The sequence below is a fragment of the Perognathus longimembris genome, chromosome 21, assembly GCF_023159225.1.
Source record: "Perognathus longimembris pacificus isolate PPM17 chromosome 21, ASM2315922v1, whole genome shotgun sequence".
NCBI lineage: Eukaryota > Metazoa > Chordata > Mammalia > Rodentia > Heteromyidae > Perognathus > Perognathus longimembris.
The window spans coordinates 42265190-42278088 of record NC_063181.1 but is presented as its reverse complement, the minus strand read 5'-3'; the positions used below and the strand labels follow the sequence as shown (position 1 = coordinate 42278088).

Genomic DNA, 12899 nt, shown 5'->3' with positions numbered 1-12899 from the left:
CTGTCACAAAGAAACTGCCGTTCGCTGGTGGGATGCATGCCGGCTGGTAAGGTCCTTGCTCTGCGCAGGCCACCTCTCCACTGTGACCTGAGTTGGATTGAAACAGATGGACAGAGGGGAAATGGCCGACATGAAAGAACAAAGTTCTTCAACAGGGAATGATTTATCAGGAAGCTAACTGTAGTAGTTTGCTCCATGTACCACAATAAAATAGCACAGAAACTTATTTTGTTAAGCTTCTAGAGATTAAAAAGTCCAAAACTAAGGTGCCACAGGTCCCCGCTAGATCCAGAAGAAACCTGTTCTCTCCTGGGCTTGCAAACTGCCCTCTCCCCAGTGCTTTGTTCTCATGTGCTGTCGATCTGGATGTGTGGCCGATGTGTGTCTCTCTAGGAAGAGGTCAGTCTCTACCCCAGTCGTCATATTTTAACTCATCCCCTCCTTTAAGTTAGGACTTCAACACATGAGTTTGGTGAGAAAAGAAGCACAACTCTAATGAAACTTCTAATTCAGCGGCCCCCAACTTAGAGGGACTCCTGTGAGTGTTAAGAGAAGAAACAAGGTTCTAATTAAGAAACACTTCTGTATAAGCATGCCCAGGAATTGCTTAAGACCTTAAAAAAAAAAAAGACATGAATCTTCAAATCTGTAGCCGTTCCTCGACATGCCTTTTCTTATTCCAAATCAGTGTTCACTTTCAGATCTAAGATTGTGCCCATAATACAAAATTGCATGACATCACATCTAACAACCTCGTTCCACTCTAATATACAAGAACACTAAAACCAGTCTCCTGAAAGCGCAGAAATTCATCCTCCATGACCCACAGTTTTACGCTCCATGTTGATAGCTGCTCAATATCAGCAGCAGTTTGAAAACATTAAGGTGAGAGTCCTCAAGAAAGTCACTGTGCACCTTTCAAAGTGAAGTGATCAAAAACAACTCCAGTGTCTCGCTCTGACCATCCTGGGACGCGAGCCGGCCCTTCGTCTAGCACTTCCACATCGTGTACACCGCCTGCCCCTTCGTGAAGCCACTGGATCAAGCGATTACATCGCTTACCTTAGTAAGCCACATTTTACTTAATAATGGCCCCAAAGTGTTCAGTGTAATGAGACTGATAGTTGTATCACAGTTGAACATTACAGTCAATCCATATTGTTGTTAATTACTATTGTTAATCTCTTACTCCCTAAATTATAAGTTAAATTTGGTCCTAGGTATGTATGTGTAGACACAATATGTGCTTGATCTAATCCATTAGCTCAGCCACCCAGAGCCCTACTACCTTCCAGATACTCAGAACTACTGGAAAGTATTCTAATTTAAATAAAAAACAAAAACAGAAGGTAATATGAATCAATCGTTGAAAACAAACAGGACCATAGGCCTTTTGCTGCTAAATCCTCTTGTTTTACCTGTGAAAACACTGAGGTGCAGAGAAGAAGACGGCAGCACCAGTGAGTAGTTATCAATGCACAGGGGTAGAGACCCGCCCCCCCCCCCCTCAGCCCTGCTCCAACCAGTAAGCAGGGACCCATGAGTGACACCTCAGAGACAAACCAAACCTTGCGCCGTCTCACAGGGCAGCCATGGCCTGGGCCTGCCGAGGACCTGAAATGCAGTTAGGAGGTGAAGGGCGGGACACATCTCGTTGGTGCCAGACGGCGGTGTCTCCTGCCTCTTATCCTCCTGCTCCCTGAATCAGGGGCGTCGAAGTTCCAAAGCAGCCTGCAGGAAGATCTGAGACTCCATGTCAGTAGAAGCTGGGCTGGTGATGGGTGGTAGAAACGCCTTACAGTAGGTAGCTTTCAGCCCAAGTGTCTACCTAGGTAGGAAGTGAGACCCTGTACCCAATGCTGGGAAGAAAGGGAAAGAGAGAGGGTGGGAGCTGAAGGTGTAACTCAGCCACACAACATCTAACAAGGGTCGGGCCCTGAGCCCAAACCTCCATACTGAAACAAAAATGATTGATCTCCATATATCTTGCTTAAATGATATTTGGGATAGTAGCATCTTTGCTATTGAAAAGTATTGTTGATCGGACTTTCTTTCTTCCTATATTTCTTGTGACTATTAAAAATGTAAAAGATGAAGGTGGTTTTATTGGATGAAGCTGTTCCAACTCCTCTAACATATCTCTCCTGGGCCAAGGGCTGCCTCCTACCTGCAGATATTCATCTTCTTGGAGCATCATAGATGTTCAAAGGATGGGAATCCCATCTTTTGTCTGCATGCTAATTACATTCCTTATTTGAGTCTTCATACTTCATGACTGTTGTACTTACAGGTAAGGGCCTGAAAATCCTCCCTGGAAAACCTTCAGTTAAGTGGGGAAATACGTTTGTTTGTTTGTTTGTTTGTTTGTTTGTTTGTTTGTTTGGGAGGAGGCTATGTTTGGTTGGAATTCAACTGGTACAGCCACAATGAGAAGGTTTTTTTTGGATTTAAAGCAAATAACAAACAAAATGAATCTGTCTTTAACCTTAATGGGAAGAAGTTATTTTAGCCTCTGTTGTTGGATGACCGTTATAAAAAGCTTTCCTAGAAAGAACTGAAGCCACTTACACTTATTTTGTGATGGAAAACTGTTTTCATGTATTGACGTGACCTTGGTGAATTGAAATCTAATGTATATTAAGGATCTCTTATTGTTTGACAAAAAGCTTAGTATAGAGAAGCCATTTGTACGTTTTTAGAAAACCACTTCTTAAAGCATATATTTCGTCAAAATATAGGATACAACATATAACATGAACACTTTTATAATCACAGTCCATTTTAAGAAACAAAATGTCACCACACTCCGTTCTCAGAGATAACTACTCGTCTGCATTTTGTGTTTATTCATTTCTTTCAGATTAGTTAGGATTTTACTATGAAAAGGCCGTTTAAAAAGCTGATTTAGCCATTTAAAACTGACTTTGTTACATGGCCCTGCTTAAAATAATTATCCTGAAATCTGTATAGTGACCTAACCTCCCAAAGCAACCATTGTGTTTTTATAAGTACTTTTCCATTAGGGAAGGAGGGAGAAAAGAGGCAAGAGGAAAAAAAATTAACTTATACACTGTCTTTTATATAAGAAAATGATACCATATAGAAAAACAACTGTTCAGGCTGGAGCTAGAGGGTGAAGGCTAAGAAAAGAAAATCAGTGAGGAGCCACTGGAAATTGCATCCAAAAGTCTGTCACATAATAAATTCCCTGCACACGTTAGCAGCTCCCTGGAAGCGGCAGCAACGTTGAAGGCTTCAAACAGTCCCAGCTGCTTTTCATTCCGTTCCTCTGACAGTAAAAATCCAGAATCTCCCATGCCCTCCATCTCTAGATGCTTCCAAGTCCCCTCTACATTTTGATGGAATGCAGAATGTAGTGTTTCTTTTGTTTGTAATTTTCTTTTTATCTCTTCTGTGGTACCTCCCTCGTCCTCTGTGATATTCCTCTCATCTTGGAATATACTCAGAGAACCATGGGATGTGCTCTCCTTCAGTAGCTCCTGTCGGCAATTGTTAGGGACCTACTTCACCAGATACAGTACTGAAATCTGAATGCAGAGGATGAATAGGACAGGACTCTCACGCCCAAGGGGCGGGGGTAGGGGGTAGGGGGTGAGGGCCATGCTGTCAGCTAGTGAGAAAAGCAGAAGGCTAAAATGATCTTCCATTCATCGATTATTCGCCGGGCGCTGGTGGCTCAGGCCTGTAATCCTGGCTACTCAGGAGGTTGAGATCTGAGGATCACGGTTCAAAGTCAGCCTCTGACAGGAAAGCCCACGAGACTTTTATCTCCAATTAGCCACCAGCAAACTGGAAGCGGAGCTGTGGCTCAAGCGTTAGAGCCCTATCCTGGAGCAAAAGAGCTCAGGCCCTGAGTTCAAGCCCCACAACCCAACCAAAACAAAAACAAAAACAAAAAACAACTATTCATTGAGTACCTATCACGAACCCAATATTCATACACTTCAGGGACACATTAATGACCAACAGACCAAATATCTGATGTTGTGGAGTTGACATTCTACTGGAAAGAGGATAACAATGCAGAAAAGAAGTGGATACTATTTTTTGCGTGACTGTGTTGGAAACAGTCAGCACTACAAGAAGAGAAGTGGGAACAGGGGACAGAGTTGGTTGAATCAAAGGGTAATGGAGTGGCATTTGCAGAGGGAGCCTCTCTGGGAAGCTAACAGCCAAGTAAAGTGTGACAGTCAGCCAGCAGCCGTGCAGCTGTGGAAGGTGCGAGCCCTCTCAGGAGAGGACACAATAAGAACAGCCTCAAGCAAGAGCCAGCTCCAGTCTCCATTCCATGGTTCCTTGCTAATAAACAAACACCAAGGAGGCCAATATGGAGAGAGCTCGGCCAACAAGGGCCCAACAGAGAGCAAGGGAAGAGTCCCAGGAGAAAAGGCCAGAGAGAACATGAAAGAAGACATGGTTGGGTACTGCTAAGACTTCAGACTTTACTCTTAAGAAAACAGAAAGCAGGGGTGATCGTATGCAACGTTTAATCAGATCACTCCGATTGCCAAATCAATAGTAGACTGGAGGGAAAAGAAGAAAAGTAAGAGGGCCGGGAAGTAACTTCATGGGCGAGCTCTTGCTTCGCAAGGGCCAGGGCCTGAGTTTGATCCTCTGTGTCTATCCCCCACCCATTCCTGTCACAAACTCAAGAATGGAAGCAAGGAAATCAGGAATGTTTTGCAGTAATGGAGGATGATATCGTCATGGACTAGGATGGGATTCGTGGAGGGAGTGAGAAACGGTTTCATTACAGATCCATTCTGAAGGCAGGACAGACAACAGCATGTGCGGACAAAGAGCGTGTGGCGCCCGAGAATCCGAGCAAAACAGAAATCAAGAATGGTTAGCCTTTTGTGTAGAGCGAGGTTGAAGGCAGTGTCAGGAAGAAAGATAAAGAAAACTGGAGACACAGGTTTTGAGAGGTAGATCAGGAGTTTATTATTGGCACAACAATTAAGATACAGTTGGATTAACTGGTCTAGAATTCTGGGGAGACGTTTAGGCTAGAAATATAAATATGGGAGTCATTAGCATATAGGTGGTAATGAAAGGGATGAGGTCATCAAAGTTAGCATTTAATTAGAGAAGAAGTAAAAGGTCTCTGAGCCCACAGGCATTCTGACATTAAAAGTCTGGAGGATGGAATCCAGGAGGAAAAGCGTCTGGATCAGAAATCCAGTCTGGGGGAGGGGAAAGTCATTTTCAAAGAGGTATGGAGGCGATTCACTTTGTCAAGAAGGCAAAGACTAGAGAGCTATCCATTGGATTTTGTCACAAGAGGCAACCTACTTCTAAATGAGAGCCCTCTGGATGAGACACAGAAGCTAAAGCCTACTTGAAATCAGTTCAAGACAGCAGGGATGGAGGGGAATTGAGCACAGGGAGTGCTGGGTCGAGAACTCTGAGGGCTTTCCTTGCAAAAAGGACACAAATAGATGAATTGAAATGGCAGAAGGAGGGAGTGGATTCAAGACAGAGTTTTCATCTCAAGCAGTACAACTTAGTAGAAATAGAAAATTGGGTGACACAAAGCTGGAGAGAATAGCTGGGCTCTAACAATTCAAGTTGAAGTTGCGGTGGGATTTAGTCTTGGTTTATACCTCAGCAAGTTATTAAATGAGATTAAGAACAACATGGCAAATACACCCAGGAGCAAGAACAGAGAAGAAAACTATTACGGAGATTCCCTCTCTCTGCACCAGTCATCACAAAATACACACACACACACACACACACACACACACACACACACACACGCTATATATATATATGTATATGATTTTAATTGTTCAAATTATTTATACCACTACAAAAAGTCCAGATGCAGAGATTAAGCAAATTTTTGGCTGCAGTGCGATCATACTGGTAAGAATTTGAAAATAATTTTTCAACAGAAGAAGGAGGTAGCATTACCTACCAGGGGCCAAATGATTACATTGATTTAGTGACAAGTCCTACAACATTAAGAAACTTTTAAATCCAACTTGATACATCTCAGGGACAGTTACTACCAAAATTTTGTCCTTTTCCCTTTGTCACACAAGGGTCCCCAAAAGGACTTAGAGGTTCAGAAGTAAATGTAGATATAAATATAGATTAGATATAGGTAAAGATAAAAGTAACTGTTGTTGAGCATCTCCATGGTGTCTGACTACCTGGCCCCATGACATTTCTTTACGAAGGAGATTTCTTTTTTAATCATTTAAAGTGAAGTCCCATGGCTATAAATAATGAGCCTTTGTGGAAATTCCTGGGGCTCACTACTATAGAACACATGCTATGGCTACAAAACAGCAAGCCTTGAAAGGCAAAAGTAACTTCAATTTGGATCCTGAAAGCCACATAAAACTTTTACAGCCCGGTCCTGCTAGAGAAGAAGTTAAAAGGTTGTTCTACATTAGTACACATTTGTAAGAGTAAACCATTTATTTGGTTAGTTAATTGTTAGTAGTCATTGAAGAGTTTTCTAATTTAGTTTATTTATGTTTCCTCTGTAAAATTAAGCAACATTATTTTCTTTTAGTAAAGACTTGTATCTGATAATTGTCATTAAAGAATTCTGCAGGGACATGTAAAAAGGATGGTTTCTTTTGGTTCTAGAATAAGTAAGCAGGTTTTTAGCAAGGGCTTTATTTAAGAATAAATATTGGTTCAATGGATGAACGGAGGATAGACAGATGAGAGGATGGATGAATGGATGGATGGATGGTGGACCTATGCTTAATAAATTTTCATACAGAGATTCCTCAATGTCATTTGAAGGATGAGTAACAAACTTCAAAAAAAGTGCCCAAATTTAAGTGCATTCTGCAAAAAGGAAAAAAGAAAAGAAAAGAAAAAGGGGAAACTGTTCAGGCTAGTTAGCTATGGTTAACTCAAAATACTTCATTTCTTATCTGTTCTAAAGTATTCAAGTCTGAATTCTTGCTAGACGAAAACACAACTTTTCAGGCTAGATCAGACACTCACAAAAACAGTTTAGGAGCATTTCTACAGGAAAAAAAAAACGAACATGTGTTTTGAGCCTTGTATCGACAAATGTGTCTTTAAAGTCAGCCACCAGGCTAGATTCAAAGGATTTGATGTTCTTAAGTATATTATAACTTGTTGACATGATTGTAGATATGAAACCACAGATACATGGAAATTCACTGTATTATGTTTCACTGTCCCTAGGTATGTTTCAATCTCTGCCCATCAAATTTTTTTTAACTATTTTATTTCAGATACTCATTAATATTCCTGGGCAGAATAGAAACCCTTCCTTTTTATTTTTAAAAAATGTTTAATTTATTTTTATTTTACCAATAGTATCTGTGGATACACAGATCTACAAAGTCCCCTCCCCCCAAGAAAAAAACTCAGGTCATGCAAAAATTCAGAAAGCTGACTGAAATCTATAATCTTCTACTTAATTGTACCCTGCCGATCCACTTCTAGATTTTGATATGCACATTAGGAGCAGCTGAGATGGATACACTTATTTTTGCAAATCCTTGTGACTCTGTAATCCTTCTGAAACTATAAAAATTGAATATATATTTTAAAATTAAGCAAATGAGAGCACAGAAAGATAATTGCTGTCAAAGATAAAGCCCTTGAAACATCACTCTGAAAAGTTTCAGGTTTACAAAGTGTACTTTGTGATTTAATATTTTGTACAAACATGTGTCTCTATCCTTATAAATTAACAAAAGTTCTAAAAATGCAGTCCTGCATGTAGTCAATTGAATAGCTTTCTTCTGTGTGTGTGTGTGTGTGTGTGTGTGTGTGTGTGTGTGTGGAGGTGTGGGTGTGCCAGTCCTGGGGCTTGAACCCAGGGCCTGGGCACTGGTCCTGAGCTTTTATGTTCAAGGCTAACATTCTACCACTTGAGTCACATCTTCACTTTAAGCTTTTTGTTACTTAATTGGAGATCAGAGTCTCACAGACTTTCTTGTCCAGGCTGGCTTTGAACCTGGATCCTCAGTGCTCAGCCTCCTGAGTATTATAGGTACGAACCATCAGTATTCAACTAGTAGCTTTATTCTTCATCCAGTAGGAAGAAAGAAGTAGAAGAGGGAGGGAGGGAGGAGGGAGGGAGGGAGGGAGGGAGGGAGGGAGGGAGGGAGGGAGGGAGGGAAGCATAGAAGCACAGGAAGTTAGAAGGCCCAACTTATGTGAAAGGAGAGCTGAAATTCCCGCATGATCTCCCCCTTGATCTCAGAGGAATCCGGAGGGAGTCCAGAAGAGATTCACCCCCATCTGTTTGCAAAAAGCCAAACTTCTGATGAGGATATTTCAAAAGAGGACTCAAATGTTCATTATTGTCAAAGTATTTGAAACAATTCCTTCAAGTACTTTTGAAAAAAAATTCATTTTTTTAAAGAACTATGCTCATGCGCACTGAGTTCCTGACTTCAAACCGTCGTGACTGTGACGGGAAATGATGGCAGCGTTGCTACCGTGAGCCAGAAGACAGAAACCCGTTCTATGCAGTCCAGTGACTGTATTGTTACCGAGTGAGGATCACAAATGAGAAAAGCAGCCAAGTTGGAGAAAGCAGCAGAAACATAATGGCGATGAGAAATTCAGGAGGAGAGTCATCTGGGGTTTGACAAAAAGGATCTCAGAGGCTCTGGAAGATTTGGGGAGGCCATTCCTGTGTTCCTTTCCGCGTGGGATTTGAAAACTCCTGTGACCACAGTCATGCCACTGAGAGCAGAGCGTCTGCCTCTGGAAAGTCACGAGAATTGTTATCAGCAGGGCCACTTCCCGGGGCGCCACTGACGAGCCTTGTGAGCCCAGAAGTCTTTCCGAGTAAGCTCAGTCTGCCTTGCATCATTTGTAAACGGGAATTGGAATAGCTAATATTTGTTGGGGGTTACTAGTCTGAATTCCTCATGTGTGGTGCCCTCCCTGAATTTAACACTCCTCCACACTGGAAGCAACCCCATCTGCAGGGGTTGTGCTACTTGCTTGCACCGGAAATGCATGAGTGACAGGGCTGAATGAAATACAGCGTGGAGCCCACACTCCAGCTCTCTGTGTACTGAAGTGGCCGGCAATTTCCTTGGCTGGGTTTTTAATATTTAGAACTTGCCATGGCCGCGGCGTTGGTTCTGAGGGGGAGGCACGCGCTCCCCGTCATGGACTCTGTGTGAGGCTGGGAGTCTGCTACGGACATCAGCATCTTCACAGAGCTAGCACTGAACCCTTAATGTAAATAATTACCACTTAACTCCCCAGACTCCATAAATTGGTTATAAAAATAGCTGCTCCCAAATGATGCCTATAAAAATGCATTATTTTCGAAAGAATGGCGCCATGTAGCTGAAGCACAATTATTGTTCTTCGGGGGCTCTTGTTATTAGAATCAACTTCTTTATTAGTACAGTGACTGATCTGAGACTTAGCTCCAAGTTCCAAAAGCACCCTGAGCTCAGCTCTGCCATGATCCTAGACCTGCTTGCCCCAAAGAGAAGAGTTTTTACACTGTGGAAGTAAGGGTTTCCTTGGGGTTCACTTGACCCCAAACTCTTCCCCAATTCTCTGTGACAGGTCCTTACCTGGAGCACTCCTGCAAAAGCGTGGACCCCCACAAAACACTTGAACTCCCGCAGAGTTTCTAGCTGTGCCCTCTACAAAGCCTTGCTTGATTGCCCCACACCAAAGCTTATACAGAAACCTGCTTTCTCCTGGATATAAGCTACTTTCCCACGGAAGTAAGGGATCTCCGGTAGCGCAGGAAACTCTCTTGGTCCCTACTAACTTGACATCTATCACACATTTTTAAAAATCTTGGGAAAAGCAAGTAAGAGTCCATGTAGCTCAGTTTTGTCAACCTGGCGTAAATTGTACCATTCCTAAACGTTTCACTCAGCCCATTTTATTATGGGAAATGGTCATTTGCCAGTGGCTTCTCATTTCTGTCTTGTTCAGATCCCTCACTGTCACTAAAAGAGAAGGAAGGGCCCCTCTTTCCATAGAAGGATTTTCAATTCTTTGCTATTCTTAGTAGTGTATATTCTCCTCCTGCTTCAACAGCGTCTGAACTGCCTTCCCACGGCATGTTCTAATAACCAGTAAATAGAAGTGAAATTAATATCCTCAATAAACATGAAATTAGTTGTGTTCATTAGATCGCAGATTACAAAGCATTAGGGATCCTTAGCCAGGAAATGGTCTCCTGTGAATTTTAAGCCTTTTGAGGAGTGTGTGACGGGCTAAAACCCCCAGGCACACAGCCCTTGCCTGACTGATAGGAACCGCTCCGTCCCTTTCATCCTATAGCATACCACTACTCGAGCATCCAATGTCTGGAAAAATCACGTTAGCTCACTTCTTCCGTAACAGATGGAAATATATACTCAAGGAAGTCTGAAATCAATACTGCATGCCTATTTATATCTTACTCTCAACTCACAAGACTTCTATTAATTTCTAATTACCATGAAAAAATCATTTCATAAATTTTCTTCTCAGTGACTGTGACAGCATTTTTGGTTTTGTTTTTGTTTTCTAGTCCTGGGGCTTGAACTCAGGGCCTGGGCACTGTCCCTGAGCCTCTTTGTGCTCAAGATTAGCACTGTACCACATACCACTTGAGCCACAGCGCCACTTTCCAGCCTTTTCTGAGTAGTTTTTATTGGAGATAAGAGTCTCAGGGACTTTCCTGCCCAGGCTGGCTTTGAACCACAATCCTCAGATCTCAGCCTCCTGAGTAGCTAGGATCAGACCTGAGCCACGGGTGCCCAGCCAGGACTGCGTACTGAAGGAGACGTTGTGTGTTGAGTTTCTCTCATCAGTCTCTTTAGTGTAGACATGGGAGTACGCGTCTATAATCCCAGCACTCGGACGTGGACACGGGAGAATCTAGAGTTCCAGTCAGCCTGAGATCCTGTTTCAAACAAACAAAAAAACTCTTTAAAGAACTTTTGGGACCTTCAAATATGAAGGACCTTTATAGAACAACGACGAAAAATTATAATTACTACACTAAATATACTTGAAATCATTTATGAAAATCATGTTTCATTAATCATCTAATTTTAGAGTTTATGGGACCTACAAGGAAATGTGTTCCCCTGTGTTCTTAGTCCTTTGGGGAATCTAATGAGAGAAAATAACACACTGGGGAAAAAACAAAACCTCCCAATGCAGGCCGTCTCTCTCAAATGAGGCTCCATAAACTAAGATTTGGCCAAAGTCACAGGAAAGACTATAAGATCCAAGTGTGAACTGAACGCCTTGCATTTCTACTCTAAACCAGGCAGTACTCCAAGATCTTTTATGCAGATTTGTTATGAAACCCTACAATGTAGTGATTGTTTCCCCACTTTAAGAAGGTACTCAACTCAAAGGGATTAAGTAATTTTCCCCAATTCCCATTGGTAGTACAACCTCAGAACTATGATTAAATCCCTGCATTTTCCAACTTGAAGCAAAAAGAATTGCATTCAACTGCCTCTTCTTGGTCGTTAGCCATTAAAATATAAACAGCCTAAAATAGTTATCTCACTGGACATGATCGGTTTCTCCGTGAGAAGTAAATGCACTAGTGAGAACTGAAGCATGGGGTGTACTGGACGGGTTCTGACCTTGAGCTACACTGCAGTAAAGCCCCCAGGTTTCCAAGCACCGCGCCAGGCTGCCTTTGGATCCATAAGCCGGGGAAGATAGCAATCACTGCCTCTGCACTATTTCTAGATGGACAATACACTTCACAGAAAATTCTGAACCCCATTTCCTATACCCCTGACCTCCTCTACACTGCAAAGAGGGGTATGTGTTGGCTCTAACACTATCGATAATAAACTAGACTCTTCCGTCCAATGGGAATGGCCACGGGTCACCATCCGGAAGAACACAGGTCTCATCAATGAGTTCATTTCCTGACTGCTGCGGGGGCTTTGGGGGCTGTCTAGGGAAAGCAGATAGAACCAGGAGAAGGTCGCCTAAGTGACTTTCTGACCAAAAAATAAATAATGCCCATAGATAATTGGTTTGGTGTGGACTTCACTTTGAATTTTAAATCCAATGTGAAGTGGCCAGTTGTTTATCTCTCTTTATTCCAAGAGGAAGATCAAAAGGAGGCTTATCTGGACTGCAAACAGTTTCTTTCCATCCCCAAACAAAAGACAAAAGGTACTGCAGTCTTTTCCTTTTCTTGGAATTCATGTTCTTTCCACTCCCTTTCCTGATTGGCAGTAATATCCTGAACCATTAACCTATGTATTTTTAAGCACATTTAAAAATCGATTTCGGGAACTTGATTCATTTCACAAAGGAAAAATAGATATAGCATGGAGTTGCTGTCAAGGATAGAAGAGGTTTCCTGCGCCTGCTTGACTTTCCTTTTGGCCACCTGATGTTTTGTTCAACTGAAGGGCATCCAGGACAGGAGCTAGATGCAAGCCTATAGCTCCACACGGAAAACATTTCATCTAAAATATCACTAGGCCTTTCTATAATTTAAATTTGAAAAACTCATCCAGTGTTTCAGTTCTTAATCTAAAGACTACCTGTGTTGCTTTGCTTATTCAGCCAAAGCCTTACAGATAGATAGATAGATAGATAGATAGATAGATAGATAGATAGATAGATAGATGGATAGATAGATGGATGGATGGATGGATGGATGGATGGATGGATGGATGGATAGATAGATGGATGGATGGATGGATGGATGGATGGATGGATAGAGATAGATAGAGAGAGAGAGAGAGAGAGATAGATAGATAGATAGATAGATAGATAGATAGATAGAGAGATAGAGAGATAGATAGATAGATCTTAGGTGTATTTTCATAAGATGTATGAAAATAGAACAACCTTATGACTTGAGGTAGAGTTGGGAAAAATGGGGGAGGAAAATGGAAGGGGTGATCACTTAT

General features: G+C 42.0%; 1 protein-coding gene and 1 long non-coding RNA gene across 2 annotated transcripts in view; both read left to right on the top strand.

Moving 5' to 3' along the window:
- Dlc1 (DLC1 Rho GTPase activating protein) overlaps positions 1–12899 on the top strand; it is a 334097-nt gene that overhangs the window by 252162 nt on the left and 69036 nt on the right. The window lies entirely within an intron of this gene.
- Positions 1–12899, top strand: part of LOC125339480 — a 30520-nt gene that overhangs the window by 8845 nt on the left and 8776 nt on the right. Inside the window, exon 2 of the long non-coding RNA XR_007208543.1 lies at positions 469–472. This is a non-coding gene — a long non-coding RNA (uncharacterized LOC125339480). The remainder of the gene's footprint in view (positions 1–468; positions 473–12899) is intronic.